Raw genomic sequence first — 13,418 nt, 5'->3', positions numbered from 1 at the left:
GTAAATTATAAATTCCACAAATAAATTCCACAAATTAACTTTTAAGAAGACACACCTGTTAATTGAAATGCATTCCAGGTGACTACCTCATGAAGCTGGTTGAGAGAATGCCAAGAGTGTGCAAAGCTGTCCTCAAGGCAAAGGATGGCTATTTTGATTTGTTTAGCACTTTTTGGGTGTATTATTTTCCCCTAACCCTACCACCTCTCTCCTAATCGGGGTAAACGAATGGACAACAACATTTAGGCTTCAACTTCCAGCTTATACATACTATATACATTTTAAGGACAGTATATTTTACATTAGTTATCTTTTGTTTGTTTTTAGTCCCAGCCTTCAGCTACCGTCAACCCCTCCCATCTATCTCTGAAGACCATCCAGTTTTTATTTCTAGCTGCCATACATTTTTCCACTGTGCTGTGATCTTTCACAAAATTTCTGAACCTTTCTATTTTCATAATTTCTAGATATTTTTTTGTTGCTAAGAGTATTATTATATTATTGATCGATTGACTATAACTTTACAAATAGCACTGCTGGGTGATTTTGAAGAGTTAGCTGTAAATGTAGAAAATTTTCAGCCATTCCTGAACCAAAAAAAACAAGCAAAATATGGGCAGTACCAAAACAAGTAATCTAATAATTCGGTATTTTCGCAGAAAATCTGCAGAGATGGGATGGTTGTATCCCCCATACAGTGCATTCGAAAAAGTTTTCAGACCCCTTGACTTTTTCCACTTTGTTACGTTACAGCCTTATTCTAAAATGGATTAAAAAAACAAATTTCCCTCATCAATCTACACACAATACCCCATAATGACAAAGTGAAAACAGGTTTTTAGAAATTTTAGCACATGTATTAAAAATAAAAAACTGAAATACATTGCTTAGGTGCATCCTGTTTCTATTGATCATGCTTGAGATGTTTCTACAATTTGATTGGCTGGTAAATTCAATTCATCTAACATGATTTGGAAAGGCACACACCTGTCCAAGCCATGAGGTCGAAGGAATTGTCCGTAGAGCTCCGAGACAGGATTGTGTTGAGGCACAGATCTGGGGAAGGGTACCATTGAAGGTCCCCAAGAACACTGTGACCTCCATCATTCTTCAATGGAAGAAGTTTGGAACCACTAAGACTCTTCCTAGAGCTGGCTGCCCGGCCAAACTGAGCAATCGGGAGAGAATGGCCTTGGTCAGGGAGGTGACCAAGAACCCGATGGTCACTCTGACAGAGCTGCAGAGTTCCACTGTGGAGATGGAGAACCTTCCAGAAAGACAACCATCTCTGCAGCACTCCACCAATCAGGCCTTTACGATAGAGTGCCCAGACGGAGGCCACTCCTCTGACAGCCCGCTTGGAGTTTGCCAAAAGGCACCTAAAGGACTCTCAGACCATGAGAAACAAGATTGAACTGAATGCCAAGCGTCACGTCTGGAGGAAACCTAGCACCATCCCTACAGTGAAGCATGGGGGTGTCAGCATCATGCTGTGGGGATGTTTTTCAGCGGCAGTGACTGGGAGACTAGTCAGGATGGAGGGAAAGATGAACAGAGCAAAGTACAAAGATATCCTTGATGGAAGCCTGCTCCAGAGCGCTCAGGACCTCAGACTGGGGCGAAGGTTCAGCTTCCAACAGGACAGTGACCATAAGCACACAGCCAAGACAACGCAGGAGTGTCTTCGGGACAAGTCTCTGAATGTTGTTGAGTGGCCCAGCCAGAGCCCAGACTTGAACCCAATCAAATATCTCTGGAGAGACCTGAAAATAGCTGTGCAGCGATGCTCCCCATCCAACCTGGCAGATTGAGAGGATCTGCAGAGAAGAATGGGAGAAACTCCCCAAATACAGGTGTGCCAAGCTTGTATAGTCATACCGAAGAAGACTCAAGGCTCTAATCGCTGCCAAAGGGGCTTCAACACCAGAGTAAAGGGTCTGAATACTTATGTAAATGTGATATTTCCGCTTTTTATTTTTAATACCTTTGCTAAATTCTAAAAACCTGTTTTTGCTTTGTCATTATGGGGTATTGTGTGTAGATTGGTGAGGAAATAATAACAATTTAGAATAAGGCTGAAACATATTCATACCCCTTGACTTATTACATATTTTGTTGTGTTACAGCATGAATTCAAAATGTATTAGATTTTTTATCTCACCCATATACACACAATACCCCATAATGTCAAAGTAAAAACATGTTTTTATAAATGTTTGCACATTTATTGAAAATGAAATACAGAAATATCTAATTTACATAACTATTCACACCCCTGAGTCAATACTTTGTAGAAGCACCTTTGGCAGTCTTTCTGGGTAAGTCTCTAAGCCTCTAAGTGCTTTCCAAACCTGGATTGTTAGCTAGCTGAATAAACAAAGTTAGTGTATTCCTAGAAAACATTGAACCGCTGTAGTTTACAACAATTATAGTTTCTTAGGTGGAAGTTGGGAGAGTTATATTTGGGTGTTTCAGTGAAACGTAAGTGAGGGAGGCCGCGCTCTCTCGCTTTCCCAGATGTTTAGTTCATTTCATTCCGATCTCCTTTGCATTATTGTAGCCATTTTCTATAGCCTGTCAACTATGCCTCTGTCTATCCCTGTTCTCTCCTCTCCGCACAGGCTATACAAACGCCTCACACCGCGTGGCTGCTGCCTCTCTAACCTGGTGGTCCCTGCACGCACCACCCACGTGGAGTTCCAGGTCTCCGGCAGCCTCTGGAACTGCCGTTCTGCGGCCAACAAGGCAGAGCATCTCAGCCTATGCTACCCTCCAGTCCCTCGACTTCTTGGCGCTGACGGAAACATGGATTACCACTGAAAACACTGCTACTCCTACTGCTCTCTCCTCGTCTGACCATGTGTTCTCGCATAGCCCGAGAGCATCTGGTCAGCGGGGTGGTGGCACAGGAATACTCATCTCTCCCAAGTGGACATTCTCTCTTTTTCCCCTGACCCATCTGTCTATGTCCTCATTTGAATTCCATGCTGTCACAGTCACTAGCCCATTCAAGCTTAACATCCTTGTCATTTATCGCCCTCCAGGTTCCCTTGGAGAGTTCATCAATGAGCTTGATGCCTTGATAAGTTCCTTTCCTGAGAATGGCTCACCCCTCACAGTTCTTGGTGACTTTAACCTCCCTACGTCTACCTTAGACTCATTTCTCTCTGCCTTCTTCTTTCCACTCCTTTCCTCTTTCTACCCTCTCACCGTCCCCCTCTACTCACAAGGCTTGACCTCATCTTTACTAGATGCTGTTCTTCTACTAATCTCACTGCAACTCCCCTCCATGTCTCCGACCACTACTTTGTATCCTTTTCTCTATCGCTCTCCTCCAACACTACTCACTCTGCCCCTACTCAACCTTCGCTCTCACTCTCCCGCTACTCTCTCCTCTTCCATCCTATCATCTCTTCCCTCTGCTCAATCCTTATCCCTCCAATCTCCTGATTCTGCCTCTTCAACCCTCCTCTCCTCCCTTTCTGCATCCTTTGACTCTCTATGTCCCCTATCCTCCCGGCCTGCTCGGTCCTCCCCTCCTGCTCCGTGGCTTGACGACTCATTGCGAGCTCACAGAACAGGGCTCCGGGCAGCCGAGCGGAAATGGAGGAAAACTAGACACCCTGTGGACCTGGCATCTTTTCACTCCCTCCTCTCTACATTTTCTTCCTCTGTTTCTGCTGCTAAAGCCACTTTCTACCACTCTAAATTCCAAGCATCTGCCTCTAACCCTAGGAAGCTCTTTGCCACCTTTTCCTCCCTGCTGAATCCTCCTCCCCCCTCCTTCCTCTCTGTGGATGACTTCGTCAACCATTTTGAAAAGAAGGTTGACGACATCCGATCCTCGTTTGTTAAGTCAAATGACACTGCTGGTCCTGCTCACACTGCCCTACCCTATGCTTTGACTTCTTTCTCCCCCCTCTCTCCAGATGAAATCTTGCGACTTGTGACGGCCGGCCGCCCAACAACCTGCCCGCTTGACCCTATCCCCTCCTCTCTTCTCCAGACCATCTCCGGTGACCTTCTCCCTTACCTCACCTCGCTCATCAACTCATCCTTGACCACTGGCTATGTCCCTTCCGTCTTCAAGAGAGCGAGAGTTGCACCCCTTCTCAAAAAACCTACACTCGATCCCTCCGATGTCAACAACTACAGACCAGTATCCCTTCTTTATTTTCTCTCCAAAACTCTTGAGTGTGCCGTCTTTAGCCAACTCTCTTGCTATCTCTCTCAGAATGACCTTCTTGATCCAAACCAGTCAGGTTTCAAGACTGGTCATTCAACTGAGACTGCTCTTCTCTGTGTCACGGAGGCTCTCCGCACTGCTAAAGCTAACTCTCTCTCCTTTGCTCTTGTCCTTCTAGACCTGTCTGCTGCCTTTGATACTGTGAACCATCAGATCCTCCTCTCCACCCTCTCCAAGTTGGGCATCTCCGGCGGCTCACTCTTGGATTGCGTCCTACCTGACCGGACGCTCCTACCAAGTGGCGTGGCGAGAATCTGTCTCCGCACCACGTGCTCTCACCACTGGTGTCCGCCAGGGCTCAGTTCTAGGCCCTCTCCTATTCTCGCTATACACCAAGTCACTTGGCTCTGTCATATCCTCACATGGCCTCTCCTATCATTGCTACGCAGACGACACACAACTAATCTTCTCCTTTCCATCTTCTGATAACCAGGTGGCGAATCGCATCTCTGCATGTCTGGCAGATATATCAGTGTGGATGACGGATCACCACCTCAAGCTGAACCTCGGCAAGACGGAGCTGCTCTTCCTCCCGGGGAAGGACTGCCCGTTCCATTATCTCGCCATCACGGTTGACAACTCCGTTGTGTCCTCCTCCCAGAGTGCAAAGAGCCTTGGCGTGACCCTGGACAACACCCTGTCGTTCTCCGCTAACATCAAGGCGGTGACCCGATCCTGTAGGTTCATGCTCTACAACATTTGGAGAGTATGACCCTGCCTTACACAGGAAGCGGCACAGGTCCTAATCCAGGACCTGTGGATTAGGACCTGTCATCTCCCGTCTGGATTACTGCAACTCGCTGTTGGCTGGGCTCCCTGCCTGTGCCATCAAACCCCTACAACTCATCTAGAATGCCGCAGCCCGTCTGGTGTTCAACCTTCCCAAGTTCTCTCACGTCACCCCGCTCCTCCACACACTCCACTGGCTTCCAGTTGACGCTCGCATCTGCTACAAGACCATGGTGCTTGCCTACAGAGCTGTGAGGGGAACGGCACCTCCGTACCTTCAGGCTCTCATCAGTCCCTACACCCAAACGAGGGCATTGCGTTCATCCACCTCTGGCCTGCTGGCCCCCCTACCTCTGCGGAAGCACAGTTCCCACTCAGCCCAGTCAAAACTGTTCGCTGCTCTGGCACCCCAATGGTGGAACAAGCTCCCTCACGACGCCAGGACAGCGGAGTCACTCACCACCTTCCGGAGACACTTGAAACCCCACCTCTTTAAGGAATACCTGGGATAGGATAAAGTAATCCTTCTACCCCCCCTTACCCCACCCCAAAGAAAGAAAAAAATATATATTGTAAAGTGGTTATCCCACTGGCTATAAGGTGAATGCACCAATTTGTAAGTCGCTCTGGATAAGAGCGTCTGCTAAATGACGTAAATGTAAATGTAATGTAAATGATTGTGCAACATTTGCCCACTATTCTTTTAGAAATTCTTCAACTCAAATTGGTTGTTGATAATTGCTAGACAACCATTTTCAGGTATTGACATATATTTTCAAGTAGGTTAAAGTCAAAACTAACTCGAAAATTCATAGTCTTCTTGGTAAGCAACTCCAGTGTAGATTTGGCCTTGTGTTTTAGGTTATTGTCCTGCTGACAGGTGAATTTGTCTCCCAGTGTCTGGTGGAAAGCAGACTGAACAAGGTTTTCCTCTAGGATTTTGCCTGTGCTTAGCTCCATTCCGTTTATTTTTTATCCTGAAAAACTCCCCAGTCCTTAACGATTACAAGCATACCCATATCATGATGCAGGCACCACTATGCTTAAAAATATGGAGAGTGGTACTCAGTAATGTGTTGTATTGGATTTGCCCCAAAAATAAGACCTTGTATTCAAGACAAAAAGTGAATCGCTTTGCCACATTTCTTGCAGTTTTACTTTAGTGCCTTGTTGCAAACAGGATGCATGTTTTGGAATATTTTTATTCTGAACAGGCTTCCTTCTTTTCACTCTGTCATTTAGGTTAGTATTGTGGTTACTCTGCCTGCCTTGACCTACCGATTGCCTGCCCCTTGTACTGTAATAAACTCTGAGACTCGTACTATTCGCCTCCTGTGTCTGCATCTGGGTCTTAGCCTGAGCTGTGATAATGTGTGTTTGAAATTCACAGCTCAACTGAGGGACCTTACAGATAATTGTATGTGTGGGGTACAGAGATTAGTTAGTCATTCAAAAATAATATTGCACACAGAGTGAGTCCATGCAACTTATTATGTGACTTGATCAGCAAATTTGTACTTGTGAACTTATTTAGGCTTGCCATAACAAAGGGGATGAATAATTACTGACTCAAGACATTGCAGCTTCATTTTTAATTAATTTGTGAAAATCTCGAAAAACATAATTCCACTTTGACATTATGGGGTATTGTTTGTAGGCCATTGACCAAAAACATCTCAATTTAATCTATTTTAAATTCAGGCTGTAACACAACAAAATGTGGAAAAAGTCAAGGGGTGTGAATACTTTCTGAAGGCACTGTTTAGCATTCTATAGGTAGCAAGAATTTTGTATAATAATTTAAATTGAAAAACTGTTTTGAATTCGGCGTCGTTTTGTGTCATTTTGTGTATCAGTTCATGCCATGGAATCGGTACATCGAACATCTCCTCCCAACTATTCTCCAACCTGTATGGCGCAGCTGTCCATTTTTTGGTCCTTAAATGAAACTGGTATACTTTTTAATTTATCCCAATTTTCTTTTGCCAATTTTGGGCCAACAGACAAGTTCCTTACCTTCTCCCCTTTCCACTTGCCTCCTCCATTTTTGAGGTAATGCTGCAATCAGTTGGTTGTAATTTTGGATTGAGCAGGCATTTCTGTATATTTTTGTTAACTGCATGTGTGACATAACTCCACCAGTCCTATTTATGATATCATTTACAAAGATTATAACGTTTGTTTTTTCTTTCCAAAAAAATGTTTTTTTTAAAAATTAAATTAGTAAATTTGAGTTTAACCATAATATTTTTTCTAATATTTGTTCTGTCTTTTCTTGTGGATTAAACTGAAATTGCAACCAGCTTTCTATTGCTTGTTTTAAAAATAGCAATATTTAGGAGATTATTTCATTTTCAAATAAGTGAGAGGTTGTAATCTGGATGAAGGGAAAAAGGCCATTCTTGAACACAGGGTAAGGCATTCTCACTAATCTGATAGAGAACCAGTTTGGATTTAAGAATAGTTTTTGTATGACTGAAGCCTTCAGTGAGAGGTCCAATGCTTTAATATTTAATAATTTCTTGATATTTAATAAATGATATGAATATGCTCGTTTAAATCTGTCTGGCTTGCCGTTCCAAATAAAGTGGAATATTTTTGCTCACATTATTTAAAAAACATATCGTCAGGTGTAGGCAGGGCCTAGTATATACAGTTGAAGTCGGAAGTTTACATACACTTAGGTTGGAGTCATTAAAACTCGTTTTTCAACCACTCCACAAATTTCTTGTTAACAAACTATAGTTTTGGCAAGTCGGTTAGGACATCTACTTTCTGCATAACACAAGTCATTTTTCCAACAATTGTTTACAGACAGATTATTTCACTTATAATTCACTGTATCACAATTCCAGTGGGTTAGAAGTTTACATACACTAAGTTGACTGTGCCTTTAAACAGCTTGGAAAAAGCCAGAAAATGATGTCATAGAAGAAGCCACTGCTCCAAAACCGCCAGAAAAAAGCCAGACTACGGTTTTCAACTACACATGGGGACAAAGATCGTACTTTTTGGAGAAATGTCCTCTGGTTTGATGAAACAAAAATAGAACTGTTTGACCATAATGACCATCGTTATGTTTGGAGGATATCTTGCAAGCCGAAGAACACCATCCCAACCGTGAAGCACGGGGGTGGCAGCGTCATGCTGTGGGGGTGCTTTTCTGCAGGAGGGACTGGTGCACTTCACAAAATAGATGGCATCATGAGGAAGGAAAATTATGTGGATATATTGAAGCAACATCTCAAGACATCAGTCAGGAAGTTAAAGCTTGGTCACAAATGGGTCTTCCAAATGGACAATGACCCCAAGCATACTTCCAAAGTTGTGTCAAAATGGCTTAAGGACAACAAAGTCAATGTATTGGAGTGGCCATCATAAAGCCCTGACCTCAATCCTCCCAGACTTGAAGGCTTTAATTGCATCTTGAAGTTCCTTATCTGTAATTAGGCCTTCACATGAGTCTTCTGTACAGCCGTTAATTTTACACTGTTAATAGAAAAAAAATCCTTACAATTAACTTCAGTTAGTGGAGATAGAGGAGACTGAAATGAAAACATATGCTTAAAATACGATGCTTTTGAAGATTAATAAATAATTTGGTGCATTTTTCTCCATATTCAATCCAGTTCGCTTTATTTTTTATATTTACATTTTACATTTTAGTCATTTAGCAGACGCTCTTATCCAGAGCGACTTACAGTTAGTGAGTGCATACATTTCCATACTGGCCCCCCATGGGAAACGAACCCACAACCCTGGCGTTGCAAGCGCCATGCTCTACCAACTGAGCTACAGGGGACTATATTACAATATTATATTACACTTGATTTTTCTTGAATATGTTCCATTTCTTTTAGTTTTTCCTCTAACTTATTCCGTGCCTCTATGTTACAGTTTTTATTGTTATCTATCTGTACTGTTGGTCCCTCTATTTCACTTTTAACCTAAATTGTTTTTGTTTTAAAGATGAGTATTATATTGCATGGCTGATTATTTGGTTGATTATTTGCTTGGAGACGACATCAGAAAAAATCAGATGCATTCAAAGATTTGGTATGTAGGCTAGCTATAATTGTTCAGATTCGTATCAAAGTTCATGACGACAAAGATATCTTGAATGATGATGATGATTATGATGATGCATAGGCATACAAACAGTACATACAAGAAAATGACATTTCAGCCTCACCCCACCCCCATCTGTGAACTCCCGGTCTCTGATGGCTACCCTGACTAGTAACAGAAATATAGACATATTTCCTTAAAGGCTTTGGAGGGGAATGAGAGTGTTCTATTGACAGCCTGTTTAGGCCCCTCTGATCTATCACAGCCAGCCACAGAACCATGGCGCTATGTCAAAAATTGATTTAGACATTAAAATGTAAAAAAGCTCAAACATGACTCCTAATTGTTATATTTTATTTCATTATAGTCAATCGCGCCTCAGATCCAATCCAATAATTTCCTGGCAAAAGTTGGATTTGTGCTTCCTTCCTTCAACCTCCTGGCACTGATTACATTTCCTCTTCTCAGGCTCAGGCCTATGAGATCAACGTCACTGTCATAGATTAGCTTTAACAACTGTAGACAAGATCATTTTCTCCTCATCTTTGCATTATTTTCCACTAAAACATTGATACATATCGCTACATACAGTGCATTTGGAAAGTATTCAGATCCCTTCACTCTTTCCACATTTTGTTACATTACAGCCTTATTCTAAAATTGATTAAATTGTTTCCCCCCCCCCCCCCTCATCAATCTACATACAATAACCCATAATTACAAAGCAAAAACAGGTTTTAAGAAATGTTGGAACATTTATTAAAAATTAAAAACTGATATCACATTTAGTATTCAGACCCTTTACTCAGTACTTTGTTGAAGCACCTTTGGCAGCGATTACAGCCTCGAGTATTCTTGGGTATGACGCTACATGCTTGGCACACCTGTATTTGGGGAGTTTCTCCCATTCTCCCAGTCAGGTTGGATGGGGAGTGTCGCTGCACAGCTATTTTCAGGTCTCTTCAGAGATGTTCTATCGGGTTCAAGTCCAGGCTCTGGCTGGGCCACTCCAGGACATTCAGAGACTTGTCCCATAGCCACTTCTGCGTTGTCTTGGCTGTGTGCTTAGGGTTGTTGTCCTGTTGGAAGGTGTACCTTCGCCCCAGTCTGAGGTCCTGAGCGCTCTGGAGCAGGTTTTCATCAAGGATCTCTCTGTACTTTGCTCCGTTCATCTTTGCCTCGATCCTGACAAGTCTCCCAGTCCCTGCCGCTGAAAAACATCCCCCCACACACACAGCATGATGCTGCCACCACCATGCTTCACCGTAGGGATGGGGCCAGGTTTCCTCTAGATGTGAAGCTTGGCATTCAGGCCAAAGAGTTCAATCTTGGTTTCATCAGACCAGAGAATCTTGTTTCTCATGGTCAGAGTCCTTTAGGTGCAATTTGGCAAACTCCAAGCGGGCTGTCATGTGGTTTTTACTAAGGAGTGGCTTCTGTCTGGCCACTCTACCATAAAGGCCTGATTGGTGGAGTGCTGCAGAGATGGTTGTCCTTCTGGAAGTTTATCCCATCTCCACACAGAGGAACTCTGGAGCTCTGTCAGAGTGACCATCTGGTTCTTGGTCACCTCCCTGATCAAGGCCCTTCTCTCCCGATTGCTCAGTTTGGCCGACGGCCAGCTCTAGGAAGAGTCTTGGTGGTTCCAAACTTCTTCAATTTAAGAATGATGGAGGCCACTGTTCTTGGGGACCTTCAATGTTGCAGACATTTTTGGAACCCTTCCCCAGATCTGTGCCTCAACATAATCCTGTCTCGGAGCTCTACGGACAATTCCTTCGACCTCATGGCTTGGTTTTTGCTCTGACATGCACTGTCAACTGTGGGACCTTATATAGACAGGCGTGTGCCTTTCCAAATCATGTCCAATCAATTGAATTTACCACAGGTGGACTCCAATCAGGTTGTAGAAACATCTGAAGGATGATCAATTGAAACAGGATGCACCTGAGCTCAATTGCGAGTCTCATAGTAAAGGGTCTGAATACTTATGTAAATAAGGTATTTTTGTTTTTTATTTTTTATACATTTGCAAACATTTCTAAAAACCTGTTTTTGCTTTGTCATTATGGGGTATTGTGTGTAGATTAATGAGGATTTGTTATTTATTTAATCCATTTTAGAATAAAATACTTCCTGAATATTCTGTATATAGCGATATAGTTACATCCATCATTTTTATTTTCTATTTGGTATTCATCTCTTTACCCAGATGTTACTGAATCAACTATCACAACTAATTTTTTGGTTTGATGTAGCAACCTGCCTTTTATGGGCTGTAGGGGAAGTGACTGAGGATTGAAGGCCTAACACACACACACACACCATCCTGTTTAGAACAGATCATCCAAACCTCCGCTCTCCAGTTGAACCTCACTTCCTCTAGTAGCTAACACTGTGCATTATTTTAGAAGAGTCTGGATTTTCTCCCTCTCTCTACCTATCTCTCGCTCTCTCTCTCTCCTCTCTCTCCCTCACCCAGAGTAATTGAGTTCCATTGGGGGTGCTCGCAGAGGGAAATCACCTTGTGGCCAACACTTTATTATCTGTAGTCAAAGCGTCACCACAAATACCATTCTACACACACAAGTGTCACTTTCCATTTGTCTGCGCTCGGGCTGCATTAGGCAAGCCCAGCCGAGCCCAGAGCAGAGCCCCAACCAAACCCAGAGCAGAGCCCCAGCCGAGCCCAGAGCAGAGCCCTAGCCAAACCCAGAGCAGAGCCCCAGCCAAACCCAGAGCAGAGCCCTAGCCAAACCCAGAGCAGAGCCCCAGCCGAGCCCAGAGCCGAGCCCCAGCCAAACCCAGAGCAGAGCCCCAGCCAAACCCAGAGCAGAGCCCCAGCCAAACCCAGAGCAGAGCCCTAGCCAAACCCAGAGCAGAGCCACAGCCAAACCCAGAGCAGAGCCCTAGCCAAACCCAGAGCAGAGCCCCAGCCAAACCCAGAGCAGAGCCCTAGCCAAACTCAGAGCAGAGCCCCAGCCAAACCCAGAGCAGAGCCCTAGCCAAACCCAGAGCAGAGCCCCAGCCAAACCCAGAGCAGAGCCCCAGCCAAACCCAGAGTAGAGCCTTGTCTCAAACGAAGCCGGCAGAGGAAAAGCAACAGCGTGGGAAAGCAGACATCCTCCAGCATTCCTGCCCCTGCAGTTATCATTTTCAATATTAGACGGACGAGTAGTCCTAGTAACACTGGTGGTCATGTCATAATGGTACCTAAATAGTGATTTTGTTATCCAGAGAGGCCGTATCCATATGTCACCACCAGAAAATTCCTATGGCTGAATATTCAAATGAAGCTTTTCTTGCTAAATATTTATTGATATTTCTTGTTGATGGTCATCTTAGCTCAGTGTTGTTTGTGCAGCATATGTCATGGACAGACTGTATAGAAGGATAGACAGAGGTGTGTCATAAATGGCACCAATAGGGCTCTGGTCAAAAGTAGTGCACTATATAGGGTATAGGGTGCAATTTCACATGCAACCAAAAAGTAAAAAAACTCCCCACAATTAAAAATGGAGGTTGCTGACTATATTCAACAGTGATTCTAGTCCTCCATCTCCCTGGTTGAGCAGCTAGCTAGACCAACAGATAGAGACAGAGAGCTGGCCGAGTCGGTCCCCCTTTGTGTTGGCTGGGGAGGAGGAATGCAGGCCGTCAGCAGTAGCCATGTCGGCTCTATTGTGGGACGGAGGCCCGTGCACCAAACACAGAATCTGGGGCAACATGTTTAACCCCACACTTCACGTGACGCCCGACAAACAAAACAGGCCAAACAAGAAGAGCTATGCCCGAAAACTGAGTTCCAATCGAACTTTTAGAAAAAAAAGTCTCACACCGCCGGCAAAGCCTGTAGCGCCGACCTCATTTCAAGCACCGAGACATGCCAGTCTTTTTCTTTTCCATTTGCAATATGGATTAGATATAATAGAATATTATCCACCGGCCTGTCCTTTGGTTCAAATGGAGTCTACCCGAGGGGAGCCTGGGCCTGGTACAGTGCATGGTTCTGGAGGAGAGGGGGGGTATGGCAGGGTGGTATGGCTGGGGCGAGCCTGAGCCACCCTAATTGTACACACAGCATGGTCTAGAAAGCAGAGCTTTATCAGAAAATACCAGAGTCAGCAGCACCAGCGCTGTTATGCATTGCGACTGACACACCAGCCGATATTGTCATGTGTGATTAGGCCTGTGCTCACGAGCCTGTGAACTCATTCCTGTGGCATCAAAGTCACCCTAGCCCCCTGATCTCTCCCTCCCCGTCTCTGTCCGTTTTTCTCCCACTCCACCCCCCCACTCCCACTCCACCCCCACCCCCCCCCCGAACACAATGTGCCCCCAGTGCCCTGTGTTAGAAGCTGCGTTCCAGTGCTGA

At 44.3% G+C, this 13,418-nt stretch overlaps 1 protein-coding gene across 1 annotated transcript in view; it reads right to left on the bottom strand.

The window, feature by feature from the left end:
* The window catches only part of LOC311141530 (protein FAM222A-like), a 78,477-nt gene that overhangs the window by 14,038 nt on the left and 51,021 nt on the right, over nt 1-13,418 (bottom strand). The window lies entirely within an intron of this gene.

This window comes from Coregonus lavaretus, assembly GCF_964263955.1.
Source record: "Coregonus lavaretus genome assembly, chromosome: 14".
Lineage (NCBI taxonomy): Eukaryota > Metazoa > Chordata > Actinopteri > Salmoniformes > Salmonidae > Coregonus > Coregonus lavaretus.
The sequence above is the reverse complement of the archived record's forward strand: the minus strand, read 5'-3'. Positions and strand labels throughout refer to the sequence as shown.